Genomic DNA, 23,587 nt, shown 5'->3' with positions numbered 1-23,587 from the left:
TGGCTCACTTACTCTATTTTTTACGGGGGTGACAGGGTCTTCAGTTCTTCCTGACCCAGATACTTGTGGGGGCAATGGTGTAAATTTTCATTGGAAAGCAGTTGTCATTTTCTTAATTTGTTCATGTTGGCTATATTGTACACATGGCAGGTTGTCGGGCACTGCCAGCACAGAGTGGGTTTCTGCACACAGTATTGCAGGCAGGCTGGCCAGGGTCATCATGTATGTGTATTCTTCCTTTATGTGTGCCCAGTGGTGTATGTGTGTGGTCATCTTGTGATGGCCAGTCATCCTAGTCCATTGGCTTACTTTCCATGTGTGCTCTTGGATGTTCAGGAAGTGTGCAGTGTGAAGGTGTGAGTTTGTCGGGAGTGTTGATGTGTGCATGCCCCTGCATTGTCAACTTCACACATGTGTCAACCAGGAGTTGTATGCCTGTTTTTTTGATTGTTCAGCCCTGTGGATGTGGTGTATGCACATGTGTGAGTTGTATGTTGTGCACTGTGCAGTGTGTTGGTGTGTCCTTGCAGTTCTGTCTTACTCCTACTTGTTGTTTTTGTCACTTGTGAGTATGCAGAGTGTGTGACTGGCAAGTCAGTGTTGTGTTTTGTTGATCAACCATGTGTCTTGTTACTGTTTGTGGTGACTGTCAAGACCTGCTGCTATACACTGCCATTGTGATTGTGTTTTCTCATGCATTGCTGTCACACGGTGCCTTCTTGCCTCCAGTGTGGCATGTTGTGTGTGTTGTCATATCATCCCCTATCTGCGCTTCAGATGCCTACCCATTGTGGGTCTGCACTCCCTCTATTTGTGTACAGTACAATCCTGCCATGTCCCTTATTGACATGCAGTACACTTCACTTTGATGTCGGCTGTCCCCTTGGTTTACATGTGGGTGTGCCTCCCCATCCCTTCATTTGTGACACTGTGCTTTGTGGTGCAGTTCTTTGGCCAGGATCAATGTGTCACTCAGGGCATTTTACCAATGGGTTGTATGCGATGTTCTTGTGCTGTTTGGCAGTCATGGTTGCTCCTATGCAGTTCAACTGTGTGTGCTGCCCAGTCCTCTGGTCAAGTTGTTTCCACCTTTCTGTCCCTGACTTGTGTATCTGTTGGTGTTGTGTTGGATGTATGTTTGTTGGCTGTGGTATTGTTTCAATTCCTGGCTGTGCTGTTGTCTTAGTGCTGTCCTGATTGGTGTTGTGTGGGTTGATTTTATGTCATTGATGTCTGTGTGTGGCTGGTATGCTTGGTGTGCACACACTGCTTGTTGTGCATGCAGTGCTGTGTGTGTATGTTGCCTTGTCATTCCCTGGTGTGCATCCCCTGATGTCCTGCTGTGTTTGCTATGTGATTTATCTGCCTGTGAATCTGTTATTTGTTTGATGTGGCTGTGTTGTTCTGTGATGGTGCACTTCTTGTGTGTGTTGTGGTATGTTGTCTGTGCACCACTGTTGTGTCTGTGCTCCCATTGCCTTTCCACAGTTTAGCTGCACAGGGCATGTATGTTCTTGTTGTGGTTCTGTGCGTGTTTCTGTTGGGTTATGTGTTTGTCTGTTATTTTTGTGCAGACATTTGTTCTGGCATCCCTGTGTGTGTGTGTGATGTTTGTGGCTAACCCCAGGGTGTGTGATTGTTTGTGTGTGTATTGACTGGAAGTATTGCCAGCCTTCAGTGTGTTTGGTGTGGACTGGGACTCTGGTTTCGCGCTCCGCTGTCGAGCTTCCGCCGTCTCTGTTTGGCCATACTAATATGGCAGACGTGAGAACTGCTGCTCACGGGCGGACGAATGCATTTTTCCGCACCGCCAGCACCGCGGTGCCACCGCCCGACATCCTAATGGACCCCGTAATGTTTTGTTTTTTACAGATTATAATTCACAACAACTCCACCTAAAACCCCCAAAACAAACATTACGTTTGAAAAGAAAACCACACTCAAAATAATAGAAATGTATAATACAAGGTAAGGGGCCTATTAGGATGGCGGTCATCCGCCCGCGATCGCCTCCCAGAAAAGCGCCGGTCCCATTAGCATGGCGGTGACGACCGCGGCTGTGAGATTTTCCGCCCGACACTTTTCTTCCGATAGCAGTCTGCACGCGTTCCTGGCAGGCAGAGCTGGACCGCTACAATGGGGCCGGTGCAGGGTCAGGCTCCGCCGGCATTATTAAGATGCCGGCGGTAGCTAGCCTTTTCGCGGCGGTGGAACCGCCATGGAAAGGCTTGCGGAGAAAGTCTCTGGAGACCCATCGCGGGCCCCCAATGTGTTTGGGGGGGTGTGGTGCACTGGGTGTCCCTGTACCAGGTAGCAGGCACTGTGCAGTGCCTGCCACGCAGTGCAGGGCTATGCTGGACATGCTTTTTTGGACATCGCGGCGGTGCTGCTGGCAGCAGCAACCGCCGCAATGTTAAATACCGCGATTGTACCGCCGCGGTCAGATTTTGACTGCGGAGCATACTAATTGGACTGGCGGTTATGCCGAGGTGTTTTCCTCTGTGTTTTCCCGCTACCATGGCGGTCGGAGTGATTTTCCAACCGCCATCCTAATAGACCCCTAAGTATATACAATAACCAGCAACTTGACCTAACTATTAAAAACATTTATTTTTATTAAAAACACATTTTTACTAACAAATACTTTTCTCTTAACAGCTTCTACGAAATTCAACAAAAAATAACATCAACAAAAGAAAATTCACCACCTGCATTCAATAAGTATTTTTATTTCTCCAATAAATAAATAGACTAAACAAGCTAAACAAACAAATAAACGAAAACTATAACATTCTATATTATATTTTACAGATTACACTTCAATAAAAGTCCATCTTAAAGCAACAAAGCAAGAATTAACTTTGAAAACAGAAACAAAAGCAACATTACAGAAAAAGATAAATAAGTATATACATCAACCAACAAATACAACAAACTAATTAACAAAATTAAAATAAATTAAAATATTTTTCTCTTGCCAGCTTCTCCAAATTACACCCTACAACAAAATCATCAAAAACAAGTATTTTTTTAGCAATAAAATAAAAATAGGAGATAAATAACTAAAAGAATACTTTATTAACAATAATATTTTCACTCTTATACCAAGAGAAAAAACCCAAGTGGATAAACATCAACAACAGAATGAAAATCCATCAAGAAAATAAAATCAAAATACATATGTCTTTCAAACATATTAATTATACACAATGTTTATTGTTCGAATTAGTATAATTCATAAATATATAAACATATGTTCACAGTTTAACCAAGAAATGGCAGAGGGAGCAAATTCATTTCATCACAAAAAGGGAAACTAGTTCTCTGCTACATGGGGTACACCTATACCCAAGAGAAAATGAGTGGAAACAAAACACATTGGAAGTGCAGTAAATATTACTCTAACCCTTGTTATGGTAGAGCCACCACAATAGAAACCAATGTAGTAAATGTCAAAGAACATGACCATCCCCCAAATGTAACTGAAATTGAAGTTAGAGACGCTCTTGAGACAATAAGAGAAGCAAGTACCGGCTCACAACAAACAAGTACCCAAATGATGTGTTAACTAGGGTACATCAGCATGTTACAGGACAACTACCGTCCATCCCCACTCTGAAAAGATTAATTTCCAGAACTAAACGAGCTACAGCTCAAATACCACCTATCCCGCAAAACTTTTGCTGAAATACAAATATTACCTGAATATCCCATCACTCACAAAGATGAAAAATTCCTTCTCCATGATAACAAAAGTCATGAAAACGAATTATCATCTTTGCAACAAATACCAACTTACAAAAATTAAAAACTGCGACACGCGGATGATTTATGGCACATTAAAAGTTTGTCCCAAGCCTTTCTATCAATCATACACAATCCACTGTGAATATGAAAATACTCACATACCCTTCCTATACGCACTATTCCCTAATGAATAGAACACCACATACAAAGATCTCCTAACAATAGTCAAACAATACACCCACAACTACTTTCCGCAAAAAATCATCATTGATTTTGAACAATCAATGATTCAATCAATTTTAAAATATACCCACACACTGCAATACAAGGTTGCTACTACCACTTTAATCAAAGTATCTGGAGGCACCTACAAAAATCTACTTTAAGTATAGAGTACGCCACTAACAGCAACTTTGCCTACCAAATTAATAAATTAATAGCCCTTGCCTACGTACCAACAGCTGAAGTAGCAAACCATTACAACCTACTTCTTGAGAGCCCCCTCTCTGAGGCAAATGAAACCAACTAAGGGACTGATTACGATGGCGGGTGGACTAGGTCTGCCTGCCATTGTAGCGATGTTTGGGATTGCCCACCAGACATAGGACGGTCCCACCACTGCGATTAGGATGCGCCTGCCATACTGGCGGGCGCATCCAGGCCTTTTAACATTGCGGGTAGTGTTGCTGGCTGCAGCACCATACGCAATGTTAAAAGTGCTTGCACTGCATTTCCCTACACTATGTGGCAGGCACCAAGCGGTGCCTGCCACTTGGTGCATGGAAATGTAGGGGGGTACCATGGGTACCCCCCAGTGCAGCGAAACCCCCCCAAACAAGGGGGGGCCCACAACGGGCCCCCAATCCCCACCAGCCTTTCCATGGCTGCATAACTGCCATGGAAAGCCCTTTCCTATACCCACATCCTAATTTGGTGGACGGTGCCTGCTAGGCACCGCCACCATTTTAGGGCCCCTGCACTGTCGGCCAGGCAATCGGTGCGATTGCCCTTGGCGGTAAAGCGGCGGACGGACTTTGCGTCCACCACGGTACCCACCGTCATCCTAATTTGGCTGTGGGTAATACGCTTGGTGATGGCAGAAGGACCGCTACCGCCGGCCCGGCAGTGGCAGTCCTTCTACCATCATAAATGACCCCCTAACTCCCTTCCTAGACTACTTCGAAGATACTTGGGTGGGAAGGTTACATAGGTCAGGGCACTGTAGGCAACCCAGATTCCAAATACCATGGTGGAACGTATATGATAGTACTCTGGCTCAAAAGGCAAAAACAAACAATGCAGTGGAAGGATGGCACAATGCCTTCCAAGTCACAATTGGAAGAAGACAATCAACCCTACATAAACTTATAGAAGCTATAAAAAAGAACAAAGCTATAAAGAGCTCCGACTAGAGCAATCCCTAACAAAAATCGGCCCTAAACTAAGTACACAAACTAAAAGTATGTATGAATACCTGCAACATAAAACTAGACTATTTGCATACACCAAGGGGTCTATTAGGATAGCGGACGGATGGACGCCATCGGGCCGGCGGTGGCAACCACTGGACCGGTGGCGGACATCCGCCCGCGATCGCAACCCTGAACACCGCCGGTCCCATTACCATGGCGGTGAGGACCACGGTGGTGAGAATCTCCGCCCGACACTTTTCCACCGGTACCAGTCCGCACGCATGCCTAGCGGACAGAACTGGACTGCTACAATGATGCCGGTGCAGGGCCAGGCTCCGCCGGCATGATTATGATGCCGGCTGGAGCAAGCCTTTCCACTGTGGTGGAACCACCATGGAAAGGCATGCGGAGAATGTCTCTGGGGGCCCATTAGGCCCCCCAACGTGTTGGGGGGGTGTGGGTGCACTGGGGGTATACCATGCATGTTTGTGTACCAGGTGGCAGGCACTGTGCAGTGCCTGCCACGTAGTGCAGTGACATGCATGACATGCTCCTTTTCACACCGCGGCGGTGCTGCTGGCAGCAGCAACCGCCGCAATGTTAATCGCAGATTTCGACTGCGGAGCATCCTAATTGGACCAGCGGTTATGCTGCGGTCCTTGCGGGCGATCTTTTCCCACTACCATGGCGGTCGGGAACAATTTCCGACCGCCATCCTAATAGGCCCTCAAAGGTCTAGAATACTTAGGGGTCTATTACGATGGTGGGCGGACTTTGTCCACCCGCCATCGCCCCGGGAAATGGGACCACCTGCTATGTGTGCGGCAGTCCCGCATGTGCAATTAGGATGCGTCCGCCACACTGGTGCCTGGGACCACCCGCCTATATGGCGGCAGTCCCACACGTAGAATTACGATGCGACCTCCACTGTGGCAGTCGCAGCTTGCATCTTTACCATTGCGGCGGGTATTGCTGGCTGGAGCACCCGCCGCAATGTTAAAAATGTATGTAGTGCGTTTTCCTGCACTAAGTGGCAGGCACCATGCGGTGCCTGCCACTTAGTGCAGGGAAATGTAGGGGGTACCATGGGTACCCCCCAGTGCACAAACACCTCCCCCTACACAAGTGGGGCCCACAACGAGCCCCCAAAACCAATCACCACCAGCCTTTCCATGGCAGTTTCACCGCCATGGAAAGGCTGACTACAGCCAGCATTGTAATTTAATGGACGGTGCCTACTAGGCACCGCCACCATTTTAAAGATGCTGACCGTTCCGCCAGGCAATCAGTAGGATTGCCTGTTGCGGAAGCATGGCGGGCTGTCTTTGCGACCACCGCGGACCTGAAACAATTCCCCCTGCCATCGTAATTTGGTGGGGGGAAAATTGCTGTCCGATGGTGGAGGGCCCGGCACTGGGGACTCTCCGCCATCGTAATCACCCCCTATGTCATGTATAATTTAAAAAATAACACAAATATATATGATATACTATAATTATTACATTTAAAAAAATACAAATAAATCAACATAACCAAAAGTATTTCCCACCCATAATAATTAAAAATAACTTACAGTTATAAAGCAGTAGTCGATCCGGGAAATCTAATAAATCCATAGAATATAAATCAAATACCAAATCCATTAGAAAAGGGAACCCGAAAAAAATGCAAAAATACAACTGTAGACAAAATAATCAAACAACGCAATCCTCTCAATTACGAAACCCTCAAATACCCGAAAAATAGTTTTAAATAAAAAAACGCTCCAACAAACCCGAAAAATAAAAGGAAATGTAAAAAATCTTGTTTTCAATGTTTCCAAAGGGTCGAGAACACCATTCGTTGACAATCGGGAAAACCTGCAAAAAATAAATAAAACAATTCCACCCACAATAACACAAACAAACCCACAAACATTAACATTAACAAAAAAACACAAGATAACACAATTAAACAACACATAACTAACACTACATAACACTCTACTTTAATCCAACACTACGGCAAACACATAAAACACAAAGGGGTCGATTCCGATCCGGGTCGGACAGCTCTCCGAGAGCTGTTCGTAGCCTTACCTTACGACCGACACGTTCAAGGAGCCGGTGCGTCTGGGCAATGAAGTACGATGCGCATAACTGACACAAATCTGACCAACACGTAGGCTATGATTCAAGCTGCATTTCCCGTACGTGCCGTACCTCCCATCGCCGATTCAAGTCGGCCGGAAGCAGTTCCCGCAGCAGTTTCCGGCCGGACAAGTACGATGCGCAAATCATACGCGCCAGATGGGTCACCACGTACAGCACGTAACAGCATCCGGGAAAGCAGCATATCAGGTACGATTCGCGCTAGAACACAATCCACGGCTACGAGACGGACCAGCTAGCAACGGGTACGAGACGGAGCAACAAGCAGCGTGTACGAGACAAACACATCATGAATCCCATCGCGCAGGTCATACCAGCACTGTACATCTATGACCGGATCAGGAACAGACGCGGACGGCGCAGACGGTAAGTCAGACACCCACCACACAAATAAACGACACGTACCCGCCAAATGTCACACACACCCAGGGGATCCATATCCTGTCCACTAGCAGCAGGTCACCATAGGGGTTGCATGGCCATCACCACTACCAGCCCCACTCATAGGGGAGTTGTTGCCTATCACTACTGCCACCCACGCTCATAGGGGACCTGTTGCCCATGAATACTGCCACCCCCACTCATAGGGGGTATGTTGTCTATCACTACTGCCACCCCCACTCATAGGGGACTTGTACCCATAACTACTGCCACCCGCACTCATAGGGGGTATGTTGCCTATCACTACTGCCACCCCCACTCATAGGGGACCTGTTGCCCATCACTACTGCCACCCCCACACATAGGGGGTATGTTGCCTATCACTACTGCCACCCCCACTCATAGGGGACTTGTTGCCCATCACTACTGCCACCCCCACTCATAGGGGACCTGTTGCCTATCACTACTGCCACCCCCACTCATAGGGGGTATGTTGCCTATCACTCCTGCCACCCTGACTCATAGGGGACTTGTTGCCCATCACTACTGCCACCCCTACTCATAGGGGGATGTTGCCTATCACGTCTGCCACCCCCACTCATAGGGGACTTGTTGCCTATCACTACTGCCACCCCCACTCATAGGGGCTTGTTGCCCATCACTACTGCCACCCCCACTCATAGGGGGTATGTTGCCTATCACTACTGCCATCCCCACTCATAGGGGACCTGTTGCCCATCACTACTGTCACCCCCACTCATAGGGGGTATGTTGCCTATCACTACTGCCACCCCCACATATAGGGGACCTGTTGCCCATCACTACTGCCACCCCCACTCATAGGGGACCTGTTGCCCATGAATACTGCCACCCCCACTCATAGGGGACTTGTTGCCTATCACTACTGCCACCCCCACTCATAGGGGGTATGTTGCCTATCACTACTGCCACCCCCACTCATAGGGGACCTGTTGCCCATGAATACTGCCACCCCCACTCATAGGGGACTTGTAGCCTATCACTACTGCCACCCCCACTCATAGGGGACCTGATGCCCATGAATACTGCCACCCCCACTCATAGGGGGTATGTTGCCTATCACTACTGCCACCCCCACTCATAGGAGACCTGTTGCCCATGAATACTGCCACCCCCACTCATAGGGGACTTGTAGCCTATCACTACTGCCACCCCCACTCATAGGGGTTATGTTGCCTATCACTACTGCCACCCCCACTCATAGGGGACTTGTTGCCCATCACTACTGCCACCCCCACTCATAGGGGGTATGTTGCCTGTCACTACTGCCACCCCTACTCATAGGGGACCTGTTGCTCATCACTACTGCCACCCCCACTCATACGGGTATGTTGCCTATCACTACTGCCACTCCCACTCATAGGGGACTTGTTGCCCATCACTACTGCCACCCCTACTCATAGGGGACCTGTTGCTCATCACTACTGCCACCCCCACTCATACGGGTATGTTGCCTATCACTACTGCCACTCCCACTCATAGGGGACTTGTTGCCCATCACTACTGCCACCCCCACTCATAGGGGACTTGTAGCCTATCACTACTGCCACCCCCACTCATAGGGGACCTGTTGCCCATCACTACTGTCACCCCCACTCATAGGGGGTATGTTGCCTATCAATACTGTCACCTCACCTCATAGGGGACCTGTTGCCCATCACTACTGCCACCCCCACTCATAGGGGACCTGTTGCCCATGAATACTGCCACCCCCACTCATAGGGGACTTGTTGCCTAGCACTACTGCCACCCCCACTCATAGGGGACCTGTTGCCCATGAATACTGCCACCCCCACTCATAGGGGACTTGTAGCCTATCACTACTGCCACCCCCACTCATAGGGGACCTGTTGCCCATGAATACTGCCACCCCCACTCTTAGGGGGTATGCTGCCTATCACTACTGCCACCCCCACTCATAGGGGGACTTATTGCCCATCACTACTGCCACCCCCACTCATAGGGTGCTGTGTGACTATCAATATCAACACCCACACCCATAGGATGGGTGATGCACCACACATCCATCATACACCAACATTAGGTATGTCAGCAAAATACCTCCCCCCTAACATAATGACAAATGCCGACAACAGTGAATATGACTTCGAACATACAATGTAACTCCCATCACATGTGTGACCAAAAACTGAGTGTGGCCTACACAAGGCAAGCATCACAATAGCACTGTGTCAATGTGCACTAACCACCCCTCACTGTGTAGAACAAAAGTTAAGTGTGGGGTTCCAAACTGCAGCATTGTGGTAATGGGGTCTACACCCATCATCATCACAGTGACCAAAAGGGAAGTGTCATCATGGTAAAAGCTGCAAATGCCAAACAGCATGTATGAACCTGGTCCCAACACATGAAACACTTTTGATGCAAAGTAGTGGTTGTGTCCCATACCCACAGAAATGTGGTGTGACAAACAGTGCTGTGAAAATCTAACATACTCTCGGGCATGTGCAGACAAGCACCACCCATGGGGGCTGACATTGCATACAGTGTACAATGACACAAAAGCAGAAGTGACCATCATAATGCATACACACATCTCGAAAATAGACACACAAATCAATACATCCTGTGTAGACTGTAGGTGTCAGGTCACAAACGTCCACTCCATGGCAGCAATGGGACCTAACAACCAGGATGAATGTGCAGAATGATGAGATATGACTCACAGGGACAGCAGGGAAAATCACCCAAACAACATCCAGCCAATGGCCCACAACAGCAATACCAATGCACTGGTGCAGATGCACAAACACAAACAGGCAACCTCACACTGCATATCTGACACAACATGTGTGTGTGTGTGTGTCTCAGTATCCCCAGGCAACTACACAACACATGAGGGGGGCTGAACCACAGTGACACAGATGTAGACACAGTGCCATACAAAAGTAACCCATCAATTGGGCACCCCTTAGTGGGCAATCAGGCATTGTGAGATGAGAGGGATCCCAACAGACACATGTGACAAGCTGGAATGAATAGCAACTAAAACAGCAAGAGACTGACACACAACAGCACTACTCCCAGGGACCATACATTGGGGTGACAAAAGCATGCATGATACGTCCACTGTGATGACAAAGGTAGATGTCGTACATAATGTGAAACTCAGACATGTGTCCTGTGCCACAAACGTACATCACACCTACACAAACACAAATCACTCAACATGGCCCGTCATCCAGGGAAAAACGTGAGGTAGGGGCTGAGCCATGCAAACATTCACATCTGTCCACCCTCAACACCACACACCCTGAACTGCACCAATGTGCATCAGTGAAGCCCACATGAACATGTGACATTGCACATGCACCCATGACAAACACAGTAATGTTGGGAGGAACTAAGGTGCACAGACTCAAGGACAGTCTACAACCCTGGTGAATGACCGACATACTGCACGGTATGTGGTACATGGCCATGACGTCAAAGCTCCCGTAACCTTCGGAATCCCTGTCACAGTCCCAGGACAATGCAGAAGCCAAGGAGAACCACAAGGCACACATGCTGACACCTGCCAACATTGCAGCTCTGAACCTGACGAGTGGGAGCAGTCACACACACATACACGTCTCAATCACCGAAAGGTACTACCTAGGGACAACTACATGATATTGTGAACAAACAAGTGCCTTGGGGACCCCTGACTGTGTCCCATCTGCGTCTGACCACATCATCACCACTCAGAACTGACAAATCTCAATGATGAAACACCAATGAACATAGTGTGTCATGCACCCACATATCTGGTAGCCCAGGACAAAGATGTGGGATAAACACAGGACAACTTAGCAAGCATCAAAAACAGGAAAATTAGAAAAAGGGATGTGGACACACACACACACAGGCTCACACAACACACACTATGGGCCCAGGCAATGTCACGGAACAACACACTTATTTGAGGGGACTCAACTTCTGTGGAAGCTCAGCTGTGCCAAACATAGTCCTAGCAGGTCTCAGTCATGTCAGCAGAAAACTTGGTCAGTCAGCCATCAGTTACCACCCAATGAAGGCTCTGGTCACATCAGCCTGGGTATGGGAGTGTCCCTTAAGTTATCTGCACATACTTAATACATATGTCTAGCAAGTTGCACAGCGGACCCAGTTGCTCCTACACCAATGATGCCCACACCTGCATGTCCAGTGGAGATATGCCCACAGTCAAGGAAATAGACAAATTGGGCAATGGGAAGCACATCATATGTGCATGGGTGCAAGCCACAGATGTGACCATGCAGATTAAATGTTTACAGAGATGTTCACAAATTGTTAATCATGACACACCCAGTTTGTTGCAAAGGATGACATGGATACCGACCAGCATAGGATACATATCTCATGGACCACATGGAGTACATCACATCCACACCTCAGTATTCAACATTGAAAATTCAGCATTATAACTGCCAGGTCATGGTAAACATCATCAACACAATGTACAGCTAAATCACATTCACAAGGATAACTACAAATGCTTTATTCAGCAAATTTGAAATGCAAATGCAAAGTGCTTTCAAAACAAAGGCCAATGGCCAGTCCACATCCAAAGTCAAAATAGGGTGTGAGTGACAACTGTCACACGTTGCTTACCTGCACTGCTAAAGACAGGGGACATCCACTCGGAGGGGCATACATGGGGGCAGGCCAGGCACTGCACAGAAAGGATCAGGGCTCAGCAGAAGGAGGCAGTGAAGGAGTGGTGGGTGCAGGAGAGTCACTGGCAACTGCAGTGGAGGTGTCTGACATAGTGGCTGCAGTCACAACTGTGGGGCACAAGTCAGATGGGGTGGGTGCCGGCACAACTGCAGTGTGCAGGTCAGATGGAGTGGATTGGGTCCCCACTGCAGTGCCCAAGTCAGACGGGGTGGTCGTGGACTCCACTGCAGTGTCCAACTCCTTGGGAGCGGAATGGGGTTCAGAGCGGAATGGGGTTCAGGTGAGGTCGGCAGGACAGAGGGGGGCCACGGTCCCCACACCAGTGGCACAAACAGTCTAACCGGTGGGGGTGGGGGTGGGGGTGGAAGAGCAAGTGGTAGGGGGGGAGGGCCTGAGCATTTTGGGGATGGTGTATCTGTGGGTGGAGGAGCCTGGGGCAGGGTGTGGCGGGGGAACCTGTGGAGTGGTGGCCTGGGGGATGGAGGACGGAGACTGTGTCATGGAGATGCCGGGCGGGGGTGGGGTCTTGTTCTTCCGGGTCCGGGGGGACTTGCGGGTGGGGGCCTCAGTCTGACTGCGCCTGGGGGAGGGTATCCGGGTGTGAGGGGCACTCCCCTCTGTGTGTGGGGACTTCCTCTTCCCCTTGTACGCTGGATCTGCTGGATCAGTGGGGAAGAGGCCATGGTCACAGAGGAAGAGCTTATTGGGAGATGGGGTTGCAGGTGAGGCAAGGGAAGTGGTCTTAGAGGGAGAGGTATCGGAGGACTGCGGAGTGGTTGTGGATGCCTGTGTGTGTGTTTGCAAACCATCCCCTGTGAGTGTGGTTTTAGTCCCCTGAGGTTGCTTGCGTGTACGTCTAGACCTTGGTTTGGGTGTTTGTGTGCTGCCCGTGTCTGTGGGTTTTGGTGAATGTGCTGGTGTGTGTGTGCTTGGGACAGGTAGGGTGCTAGGAATCGTGCATGGGGCAGGGGTAGGAGGGGTGAGGGACTGTTGGAGGAGGGACACTGCTGCCGTCAGGGAGGAGGCCATGGACTAATAGGTCCTCTGTAGGGCAGACATGCCCGATGACATGCCCTCCATGAACGACACCAGTTGTGTCAACAGACTGGTGTGTGCATGGAGGACACTCAGCATTGATGTCTGCCCTACATGGATCTGTCGAAGCAAGTCCACAGACTCCGCACTCAGGGCAGCAGGGGACACAGGGGCAGGCGGTGCGGTGCCTGGCACAAAGGAGACATGCTCTCGAACACGGGAGCCTCCACGGACCTCTGGGATGGGAGCCGACGGGTGGGTGGTGATGGTGGTGGTGGTGGCGGGGGCAGCCTCAGTAGGTGGGGTTTGTTGGCTGCTGACACCCGCCTCCACAAGGGATTCATCCTCCGAGCTGCTGTGGTCCTCAGCTGGGGTGGATGGTGCTGAGGACTCCTCGGGGTGGCTCCACTCGCCCTATGTGCCACTGGGACCCTCCAACTCCTTGCTTTCTGTCCCAGTCTGGCTCCTCCTGGTCCATGGCACTGTCCCCTACTGTGGCCGTGGATGTATCTGGATAGAATTAGGAAAAACAGAACAACATCAGTCAACTGCACTGACCGCACACACCACAGTGAGTACAGAACATCACAGGGCAAGCCCTGGCATCATCATCTGAACACTGTTCAAAGTGCTCACACTGTGTTGAATAAGCCAATTGTCAGTCTGACCATCAACTATGGCACTCATGTCCCTCCTGGCCTTGCACCCATATGTCTGTTGCATGTTGGATGCTAATACCCCAATGTGCAGACATGCACCACCTACACAGTTGTTGGACATGCAAGTGAACATGTAGAAGTTTGTCACTATACACACATCACATCTCTTGCCACTGACTCAGTACAGGTGTCAGGAAGAAAGGATGGCCAGAGTCTCATTTCACTTGCTTGTGATGCATACCAGCAACACACACTACGATGTTCTCATGTCCTGATAGTCAATGCAACAATGGGGTGCATGGAGCACATTTGACTCCAATGCAGGATCACTCATGGCAAGTTAAATGCCATGGCACAAGCATGCCTGGAAAGTCAGTCATCACTGTCTCCTGTCACAGGGGCAGGGCATCCAGACAACAACAGTATGCACTGTGTCACAATCATAGGTTATGTTATGTTATGTTAAGTGAGATTTATTGAGCGCACTGACACCAAAAGTTTCCTGGCGCTGAAAGACAGAGGGGAGTCAGGGGGGACAGGAGCGGTAGGGACTAGCAGGGTGGAGGGAAGAGGAAAGTTTTAAACAGTTTTCTGAAGTGAAGAAGAGAGCTGCTAGATTTAATGGGGAGGAGAAGAGGGTTCCAGCATTTGGGGGCGAGGTAGGCAAACCGGCGGCCGCCAAATTTGTTGGTTTTGATCTTAGGGGCAGCAAGCAGGTAGAGGAGGGCTGAGCGAAGATTGCGCATAGGGCGGTGAGGTTGATGAGGGTCGTCAAAAAAGCAGGACTGGGGCAGTGAAGGGATTTGAACGTGAGGCAGCCCAGCTTGAATGCCGCCCTTTGTTCTATGGGTAGCCAGTGCAGTTTGTATAGCAGGGGTTTGGCCGACTGCCATTTGGGGGTGTTATGGATGAGACGGGCTGCTTGATTCTGTACGACCTGGAGACGATGCAGCAGAGATTTCGAGAGACCGTAGTACAGGGAGTTAGAGAAGTCCAAGCGGGATAATACCGGGGAGATGACTACCTGGATCAGAGCAGATAGCGGTAGTAGATTGCTGACTGCGGATTTTACGAAGCTGGAACATGCATGAAGAAATCACAGTACCCACATGCGGTCTGAGGGAGAGTTCAGTATCAATGGTCACTCCTAAGCATTTTACTGATTTCATGGGAACCGGAGGAGGGCCAAAGTTGTTAGGCCAGAACTGTGGACCCCAATGGGAGAGGCTGGTACCAGGGAGGAGAAGCTCCGTTTTGCCGGGATTTAGTTTTAACTGATTGAGGTCCATCCACTCCCGGATGTGGAAGTTATTTACAGCGTCCGGAGAATCGAGTGGAAAGATGATCTGCAAGTCATCAGCGTAATTATACACTGTGATGTCCCAGCTACGGAGCGAACGGATTAGGGGGCGGAGGTAGAGGTTAAACAACAAGGGTGACAAGGCGGAGCCCTGGGGGACCCAACAGACAGTAGGGGGTTTGGGTGCAGTGTAGGGACCCAAGCGGACGGCTTGTGTTCTGCCGATTAGAAAGGACTGAGTCCAGTTGAGGGCCGAACCCTGGATGCCCGCCTGCTCGACACGGTGAAGAAGGATGTTGTGATCGATCGTGTTGAACGCGGCAGACAAATCCAGGAGTACAAGGGCCTGGGGAATCCCCATGTCGGCGTTCCGCCTCAGTGTGTCCAGAACTGCTAAAATAACAGCTTCAGTGGAGTGGGCTGGCCTGAAGCCAGCTTAATTGGGCTCCAGGTAACCGGAGGTCTCAATGAAGCTGGAGAAGCACCGGGTAACGTGGGCCTCGAGTAGTTTGAAAAGATAGGGAAGAAGCGATATAGGGCGGTAGTTTGAATAATCCGCCGGATCCAGACCAGGTTTCTTCAAGAGTGGCACCAGGATGGCCTCTTTGAAGGAGCTGGGGACGCTACCGGTGCTGAGGGAGGCATTCAATAGGGGTAAAATGCAGTCAGGTAGTTTGAGACAAATGTCCCGCAGGATTGAAGGGGGGCAGCAGTCGTTCGGAGAGCCTGATTTGACCCGGGTTGCAAGATCGGCTAGGGAATTGGAATTAAGGATGGGAAGGTGAGTGAGAGTAGATGGATTGTTCGGCAGGAAGACTGGGGAAAGTATCGGGGAAAGGGAGGGAAGGGAGTCCTTAATTTTATTGATTTTCTCAACAAAGAAAAGATTGAGGGCATTACAGGTCTCTTGAGTAGGGATCTGGACCGGGAGGGTTCTATCATCTGAGGTGAGTTCACTCATGATTTTGAAGACCTCCTTGGATTTATTGTTCGCAGAGAGGATTCTAGTAGAAAAATGTTCCGATTTGGCAGAAAATATAGCGTGTTTATAATCTCTGTGGGCTGTAGTGTAGAGTAATCTGTCAGGCTCCAAGTAATTGCGTCTCCAAGTCCGTTCCAGTTGGCGCACCCTTAGTTTGTGCTTCTTAAGTTCGCCCGAGAACCATCTGTGAGAGTTGTGGTGTCTGGTACGGGGGAACTTAGTGAAAGGGGCAAATTGGTCGCTAGCCGACATTAGCCAACCAGTGGTATCACTTTCCAACGTGTCTATCTTGGCGGAGGTGTTAAAGGCTGGGCGGGTATTGGCTAAGGTCGTGAAGAAGCCTTGGGAATCATAAGAATTCCATTTGCGAGAGAGACCACCCGCCAGCAAAGGGGCGGGGGTCCAGCCGGTGACAGTGAGAGTGGAGTCAATTAGGTGGTGGTCTGACCAAACGCAGGGGGACACAGACGGTTGGGATAGTGCTATATTTTGGGTCCAGATTTGGTCCAGGATGTGGCCCTTGATGTGAGTGGGCGAGGAAATTTGTTGGGTTAGATTAAGGCTATGAAGAGCTTCGAAAAGTGCATGGTCATGGGTAAAGCAAACTCTGCAGCTGACAAGTGCACTTGTCCATCCCCTGCAAACAACATATCACGGACCCAGATGACCCCACATCATACAAATCAGACATATGAGGGACTGCGAACACAAAATCCCTGAACATGAGCACCTCAAAGTCTGCTGTGCATGAAACATAGCTGCCTGAACTTCACAGTTGCATACACCATTGTGCACTGTCAAGTGATCACACACCTATATGTCGCATAGGTCTCGTCTCCTATAGTCACATCTCAGATGTCCTGCTGTCCCTCAAACTCATGAACACCCCAGTTGTCCTGAAAAGGAAGCCACACAACAATGACACAGAGGCAGACACCTGAAGGCACATGTCACTAAGCACAATCTGTAAGTTGATACACAGGAGGGGGAGTACAGAGTGTTTCTAAATACACTGGAGTAGGCATGACTGCCCAGGTCTACGTGAAACAGTGTATAGCCCTGGACAATAGTCAGGTGGCTAAGCAAGTGTGACACACTTGATATACATACTGTTGAGGCCCAAAATTTGGAGTCACCTGCTACATGGGTATGTTTGAAATTCCCCAGGCAAATGTGGCGAGTCAGACCAGCAATTGGAACACATATCAAGTGCACACACAGATCACATGTCAGATCTCAGGCATTGTGTAAACAATTGACCCACCCATGAAACACACAACAGAGTCACGGTAACAGATGCTGTCCGAAACCTTAAGCATAGCTGACTGCAGGGACATAGTGCCCTAGTGACACAAGCCACAGACTGTAGTGGCGACACCTGTGGATCAGATAAGGAGGATGCATTACACAATTGAGGGACATGAGTCCTGGACTACAAGATCTACTTAATGTGGAAGTGTGACCAGGCCAAAAGACTGCAAATAGCATGTTAGACATAGTACACAGATTAGGCATGGATTTACCCCCTCCTGGGCTGCTGTCTGGCCTTCAGCTGCCCATCCAGGTCCGGGAAGACCACTGCCATAATCCTGATCATGTGGGAGGTCAGGGTCCGGTGTCCGCCCCTCCTGCGAGGAGGCGAAAGCTTCAGCTGGACCCTGGCGATCCTCCGGGTCCAGCCGCAAAGGTCCTGCCACCTCTTCTGGTAGTTGCGGATCCGGCGCATGTAGACCCCACTGATCTAATTGCCCGGGCGATGGTCAGCCAGATCTCGTGCTTCTGGTGGGCATCAACCTGTGAGAATGACAAAGTGAAAAGGCCATTACCACACATGCCACATATTTGTGCTGCACAGTTGGATATACATGTAGTCACCACAAAGGTAAATGAGGTACACAGGTAGTGCACCCATGGAAATGGACAATTGCCCTGCATATCTGACATGTTAACATTGCCTGGGAAGTTAAAGCTTGCACAAATGCTCTTTTGATGCAGAACACCTGTTCATCACATGTACCTACACACTTTGGGGGTTGAAAGTACTCAGTGAGTACGCTTGCCACTGGTGTACACACTGCTAGTACTGCTAGTCAGACAACATGCACAATTAGGAAGGCAGTGGACTGCACACTCACCTGCTCCCCTGGTTTCCCATACAGCTTGCAGTACTGTGGAAGGAGCCCGTCCAGCAGGGCTTGGTTCTCCTCCTCAGTGAAGGCTGGGGCTCTCTCCAGAGTACGTGCCATAGCAGTAGCCAGAGGATGCAGAGACAGCAGCAGTGGTAGCAGAGATGTGGTCCAGTAGCATGTAGTGCAGGCAAGTGAGCTCCCTGGGGGCCAGACAACCTTATATCTGTGCTGCAGAGGCAGAATCTGTGCCATGTGTCCTAAGTGATAGGTCCAACACGGTTGCATTCTATGAATCTGGCCAATCCATGGAATTGTATGACTTGTACACGTCTTCCGCATCATTCAAATTTTCACCTTTATGAGACCCTAGAAATTGCCACATTGTTGTAGGCATCCAACTGAATTTTCAGCGCACGACTCGTACAAGTTTTGAATCCGCGTCCGTCTCCATGAAAGTCCATAGCCAATGAGTGCGCACGGCTCAGTCAACTAACTGTACAACGCGTAGTCTGAAAATCCACACGCACTTATCTCCATACGATTCAATGGCCAAGGCGTGCGCACGGCTCGGTCCATGCCTGCACAACGCGTATGCATAATAGTCACCCGCATCGGTTCACATTGCAGTCAATGGCCAAGGTGTGCGCACGGCTCGGTCCAGAACTGTGCAATGCGTCTCTGTAGAAGTCACCCGCGTCGGTTGACATTGGTGTGACTTGTTGACGGATTCCACACACAATTACTTGCCAGGGACTCAGGTGCACACCTGCCACACTGTATCCCATGGCATGTAAGCCTGCATTACCTGTGTGTGTAGGGGGGCAACATTTGGTTCGTTGTATGGCACTTTGGTGCAGCCACTCCCAGGCTGTGCACGTGTTCATAGGGACAGAATCCTTTGTGTGTTGTGCACATTACCACTGTGAGGTGCAACTGTACAGTTATTGGCATGAGTCATGGACACAGCTGCAGGTTGGATAAGTTTAGGACATGTCACATACACCCTGAGTCCTGGGTGGGATGGTATGTACGTCACAGTGAGACCCATAGCCACAATTCTGATGTTCACCCACAGTCTGTGCATGTTGTGTCTCAGATGTGTCTGATCCCATGTGCCCAATAGGAAACAGTCTCCACATCCATGTGGTTTGTGCATCAACATTTATGTTGTGTGTTTGTCTCAGAGACGTCCATGTATGGCCTGCAGAGACAACAGGGGCCACTACCTGTGGGACTCATGGTTGTTTTGTGGCATGTACATGATACGCAATGTCATGCCAGTGTCCATGTGGCAATACAGGGACCCTGGGTATCTGCCTGTCAAAGAGCTGTCATGCCTGGGAGACATCAGGTCTCACTTGTCACAGTAGTGTGTGTTTGGAACGTGACAGCAGTACATAGGTACAGCGACACAGCCTAATGATTGGCCATTGCACTACATGTAACTTATGTAGACTTGATATGTGAGATGATGGGCATGTAGATGACATATGTGTCCATACCCAACAGCACACACCTCAATACATTGTGTATTGTCATGATGTATCATGTGATATTTTGCTTGGTCACAGCCACATGGGTGGATGAATTGACAAGCTTCCTTTGTTCATCTCTGTACTGCAGGGCACCAGCTGTCCATAGACCGTTCCCAGACCTTGAAACCATGCAGGTACGCGACTGCATCCGACGGTACTGCTTCACCAGGCCATTGATTGAGGAGTTGGCAGAGCAGTTGGTGCCACATCTGCTACCTGGCCGGACATACCCTACAGCACTGACCCCAGAGTTGAAGGTGATGGCAACCCTGCACTTCTTTGCTATCGGTACCTTCCCGTACACTGTGGCTACTGCTGGTGGTATGTCGCAAACTATGTTCAGTCGTGTGCTACGCGATGTCTTGGAGGGGATGTTGCATTTCCTTGACCTGTACATCAAGCCCAGGTCAACTCACTGACATAAAGGATGCTTTTTATACACTTGGTAGGATGCCGAACGTCATCGGATCTATTGATGGTACACATGTGGCCCTGGTACCACCACGGGCACATGAGCAGACATACCTGAACAGGAAACATTTCCACTCCATCAATGCTCTGGTGGTATGTCTAGCGGACATGTGTATCACACATGTGTGTGTACGTTTCCCCGGTTCTACGCACGATGCCTACATCATGAGGAGTAGTCGCATTGCAACGCTGATGTCCCAGATGCCAAACCAGCGTGCCTGGCTTGTCGGTGTGTACTGACTGTTTACCATTGTGTGTGTTTGGCAATGTTGTATTCCACCCTCTTTCAAAACTCAGCTAATTGTTCAATTGTTTGTATGTAGGTGACTCCGGATACCCCAGCATCCCGTAGTTGCTGACACCCCTCAGGAACCCTGTGACACCAGCCGAGATGCGCTACAATGAGGCACATGGTCGGACCAGGAGGTTGATTGAGCGGACATTTGGTCTCCTGAAAAGCTGCTTCCACTGCCTGGACAAGACCGGAGAGGCCCTCCCATATGACCCTGCAAAGGTGTGCAAAATTATCCTTGTATGCTGCATGCTACACAACATGGCAGTGCGGAAGAAGTTGCCTCTCATCTAGGATGACGATCACCTACATCCGCCACCTGTGGAGGATCCAGGCCTGGCCCACAATGCCAGTGATGATGATGATGAGGGTGACGTCCGCACACAGCTCATCAACAACTTCTTCACCTGAATGTGAGTTTACAGGGTTGTTATGTCAATGTATTGAGTTAGCCTGAAATGTGCTGGGGCTGCTCTGTTGCTGTTTGAGTGTGTCTGTGTGCTACTTGACTGGATGCGTGCAGTGATGTGTCCTTTCAGGTAGTCTGTACTCCACAATAGGGTCGACATGCTAACTTGTTTCTGTGTAGGTTTCTTGTGACATGTTTTGTGCATGCGTATTGCATTTCTCTCCTGTTCTGCTGTGCTTTTGACTGTGTCTTATGTCTGCACTTCCCAGGGTACTTTGTCTGTTGTTTGGTCAACTCTGACCCCCAACACCCAGAATCCAATTCCAGAGTGGAAGTTGTCGATTCCAATCAAGTGATGTACCACACACCCCTGGACTTTAATTCTTCAACACTTTGCGACCATGTGTCCACTGTCACGTGGAATTACCTTGCAACTGTTGTGGAATAAACATGTTGCTGATGTGTAATGAACCTGTGCTACACTTTGTTATGTGCGTTGTCTGTCTTCCCACATCTGAATGACATTTGCTTACCTCACCTGTGGGTTTGTTACCACTGACTGTGGATAGATGTGGTGTCTGTGCATTCCACTGTATTTCCAGTCAACATCATTGTATGCGATGAGTTACATGGCCATGGTGAGTATGTGTTGTAGTGCCATAGTGGTGTGTCTCCCTCACATGTGTCACATCACCATGACTCACATAATGGTGATCACATTGCTGTAGTAGTTGGCATGCACTGTGTTCTTTAGCAGATCATCATCTCCATGACACATAACAAGTTGGAATCACAACAGAGGCAAGTATAGTGTACTGGTGAGTTTATTTACAAACATGTGTGAGGATAGTGCACAGGATAGTGGGTGCTGTACATTTGGTTTGGAATCCAAAGTTCACAGAAGAGTTGGAAGTGTTGGTAGCTGAAATGTCCAGAGTAAAGTCCACAGTCATCTGCTACTTTAGACCAACATAAACCCACCATGTCATGCTGGCGAGTTGCATTATATACGACAAGGTGAACAGTTTGCACACAAACAACATTTTCCCGAACAGGTTTTGAGGCCCTGGGTGATGTGCATGGCCATCTGCGTCTCACTTGTCCTTCTTCGGACGACCCCTCTTCTTCTTCGGGGGGGATCCTCAGGAGCAGGCGTCTGTGGTGCAGATGACTCTCCACCAGAGTCATCCTCCCTCCCTGTGGCAATAGTAGATCTAGCGGCAACAGATGTTGTGCGCACACAGGGAGGTGTGGACATGTTGGTGCTTATCTTGCGGAGGCATGTGAGTATGTCCCTATGCACCGCAGTAAGTGCATCCCACTTGGACTCCATGCGAGCATGATGGGCAGCCTGCTCCTGTTGAATGTCCTTGAGGATCCCCACTACCTGGCCGAATCCTCCAGTGCTATCCTGGTACGCCTCTATTATGTGTGCCAGTTGGGTGTCATCATGCAGTCCAGACCCCTCTGCAAGCCGTGACCTCGGCCTACCACCCCTAGCCACACAGGCAGGACCTGCAGCGGCACGCACAGGTGACCCTGGACCCCCCCTTGGGTGTTGTTACTGGTGGTGTTGTCTGTAGCTTCTTGGGTGGCCTGTGTCCCTGTGCTGTTGGAATTCTGTGTCCTTGGTCTGTCCGTGTTGGCAGGGGTGCCCTGACTGTTGCCAGATGTTGGAGGTGTGGGTGCAAGGGGTGCAGATGTATGTACTGCTGGTGCTGCATGATGACTCACACAGGAGGTGCCAGGTTGTTCTTCGTCATCCGAAGAGGATAGAAACTGATCCACACCAGAGAGCTGAGGGTCCACCGGAGTCTGGGACAGGGGCTCCTCTTTGTTTGCTGCTGTGTCCCCAGCACCACCTGTGTTTGGAAGAGACACACAATGTAAGTTATGTTTCTACAGGCATCAATGGTTCACATACATGACATTTGCTACTGTACGTCAGGATGTGTGCCTGTACACTGCATTGTCCAAAGTTGTCACGGACAGAGATTGATATTGTTGTAACACATTGTCCAGCCAAAATGAAGCATTTCAATGTGCATGGCGAAGTGTGTGCATGACCAGCTCATGTTTAGATTTGACTGTACATGGCCATTACTACTCAAGGGCCAATACGTAGCTGACACAGGTGTGTCACCCTTGTCCACATTTGACCTTTAACAAGGACAGACGTGCAATTCCACTTAGGATATATTGCAAGATTGGGGCATGTGTGGTAACAGTTTTTGCTAGCCTTTGTGCGTCACATTGGTGTGTTGGTACGACATGGTCACAGTCCGATATGACTGTGATCTCTTGGGAGAAAGTATTTTTTTTCCTGTGTTCCTAGTTCCCATCTCATTTCATATAAGTGATGATGT

This window comes from Triturus cristatus, chromosome 3_2 (genome assembly GCF_964204655.1).
Source record: "Triturus cristatus chromosome 3_2, aTriCri1.1, whole genome shotgun sequence".
NCBI lineage: Eukaryota > Metazoa > Chordata > Amphibia > Caudata > Salamandridae > Triturus > Triturus cristatus.
Note: the sequence above shows the minus strand (reverse complement) of the source record.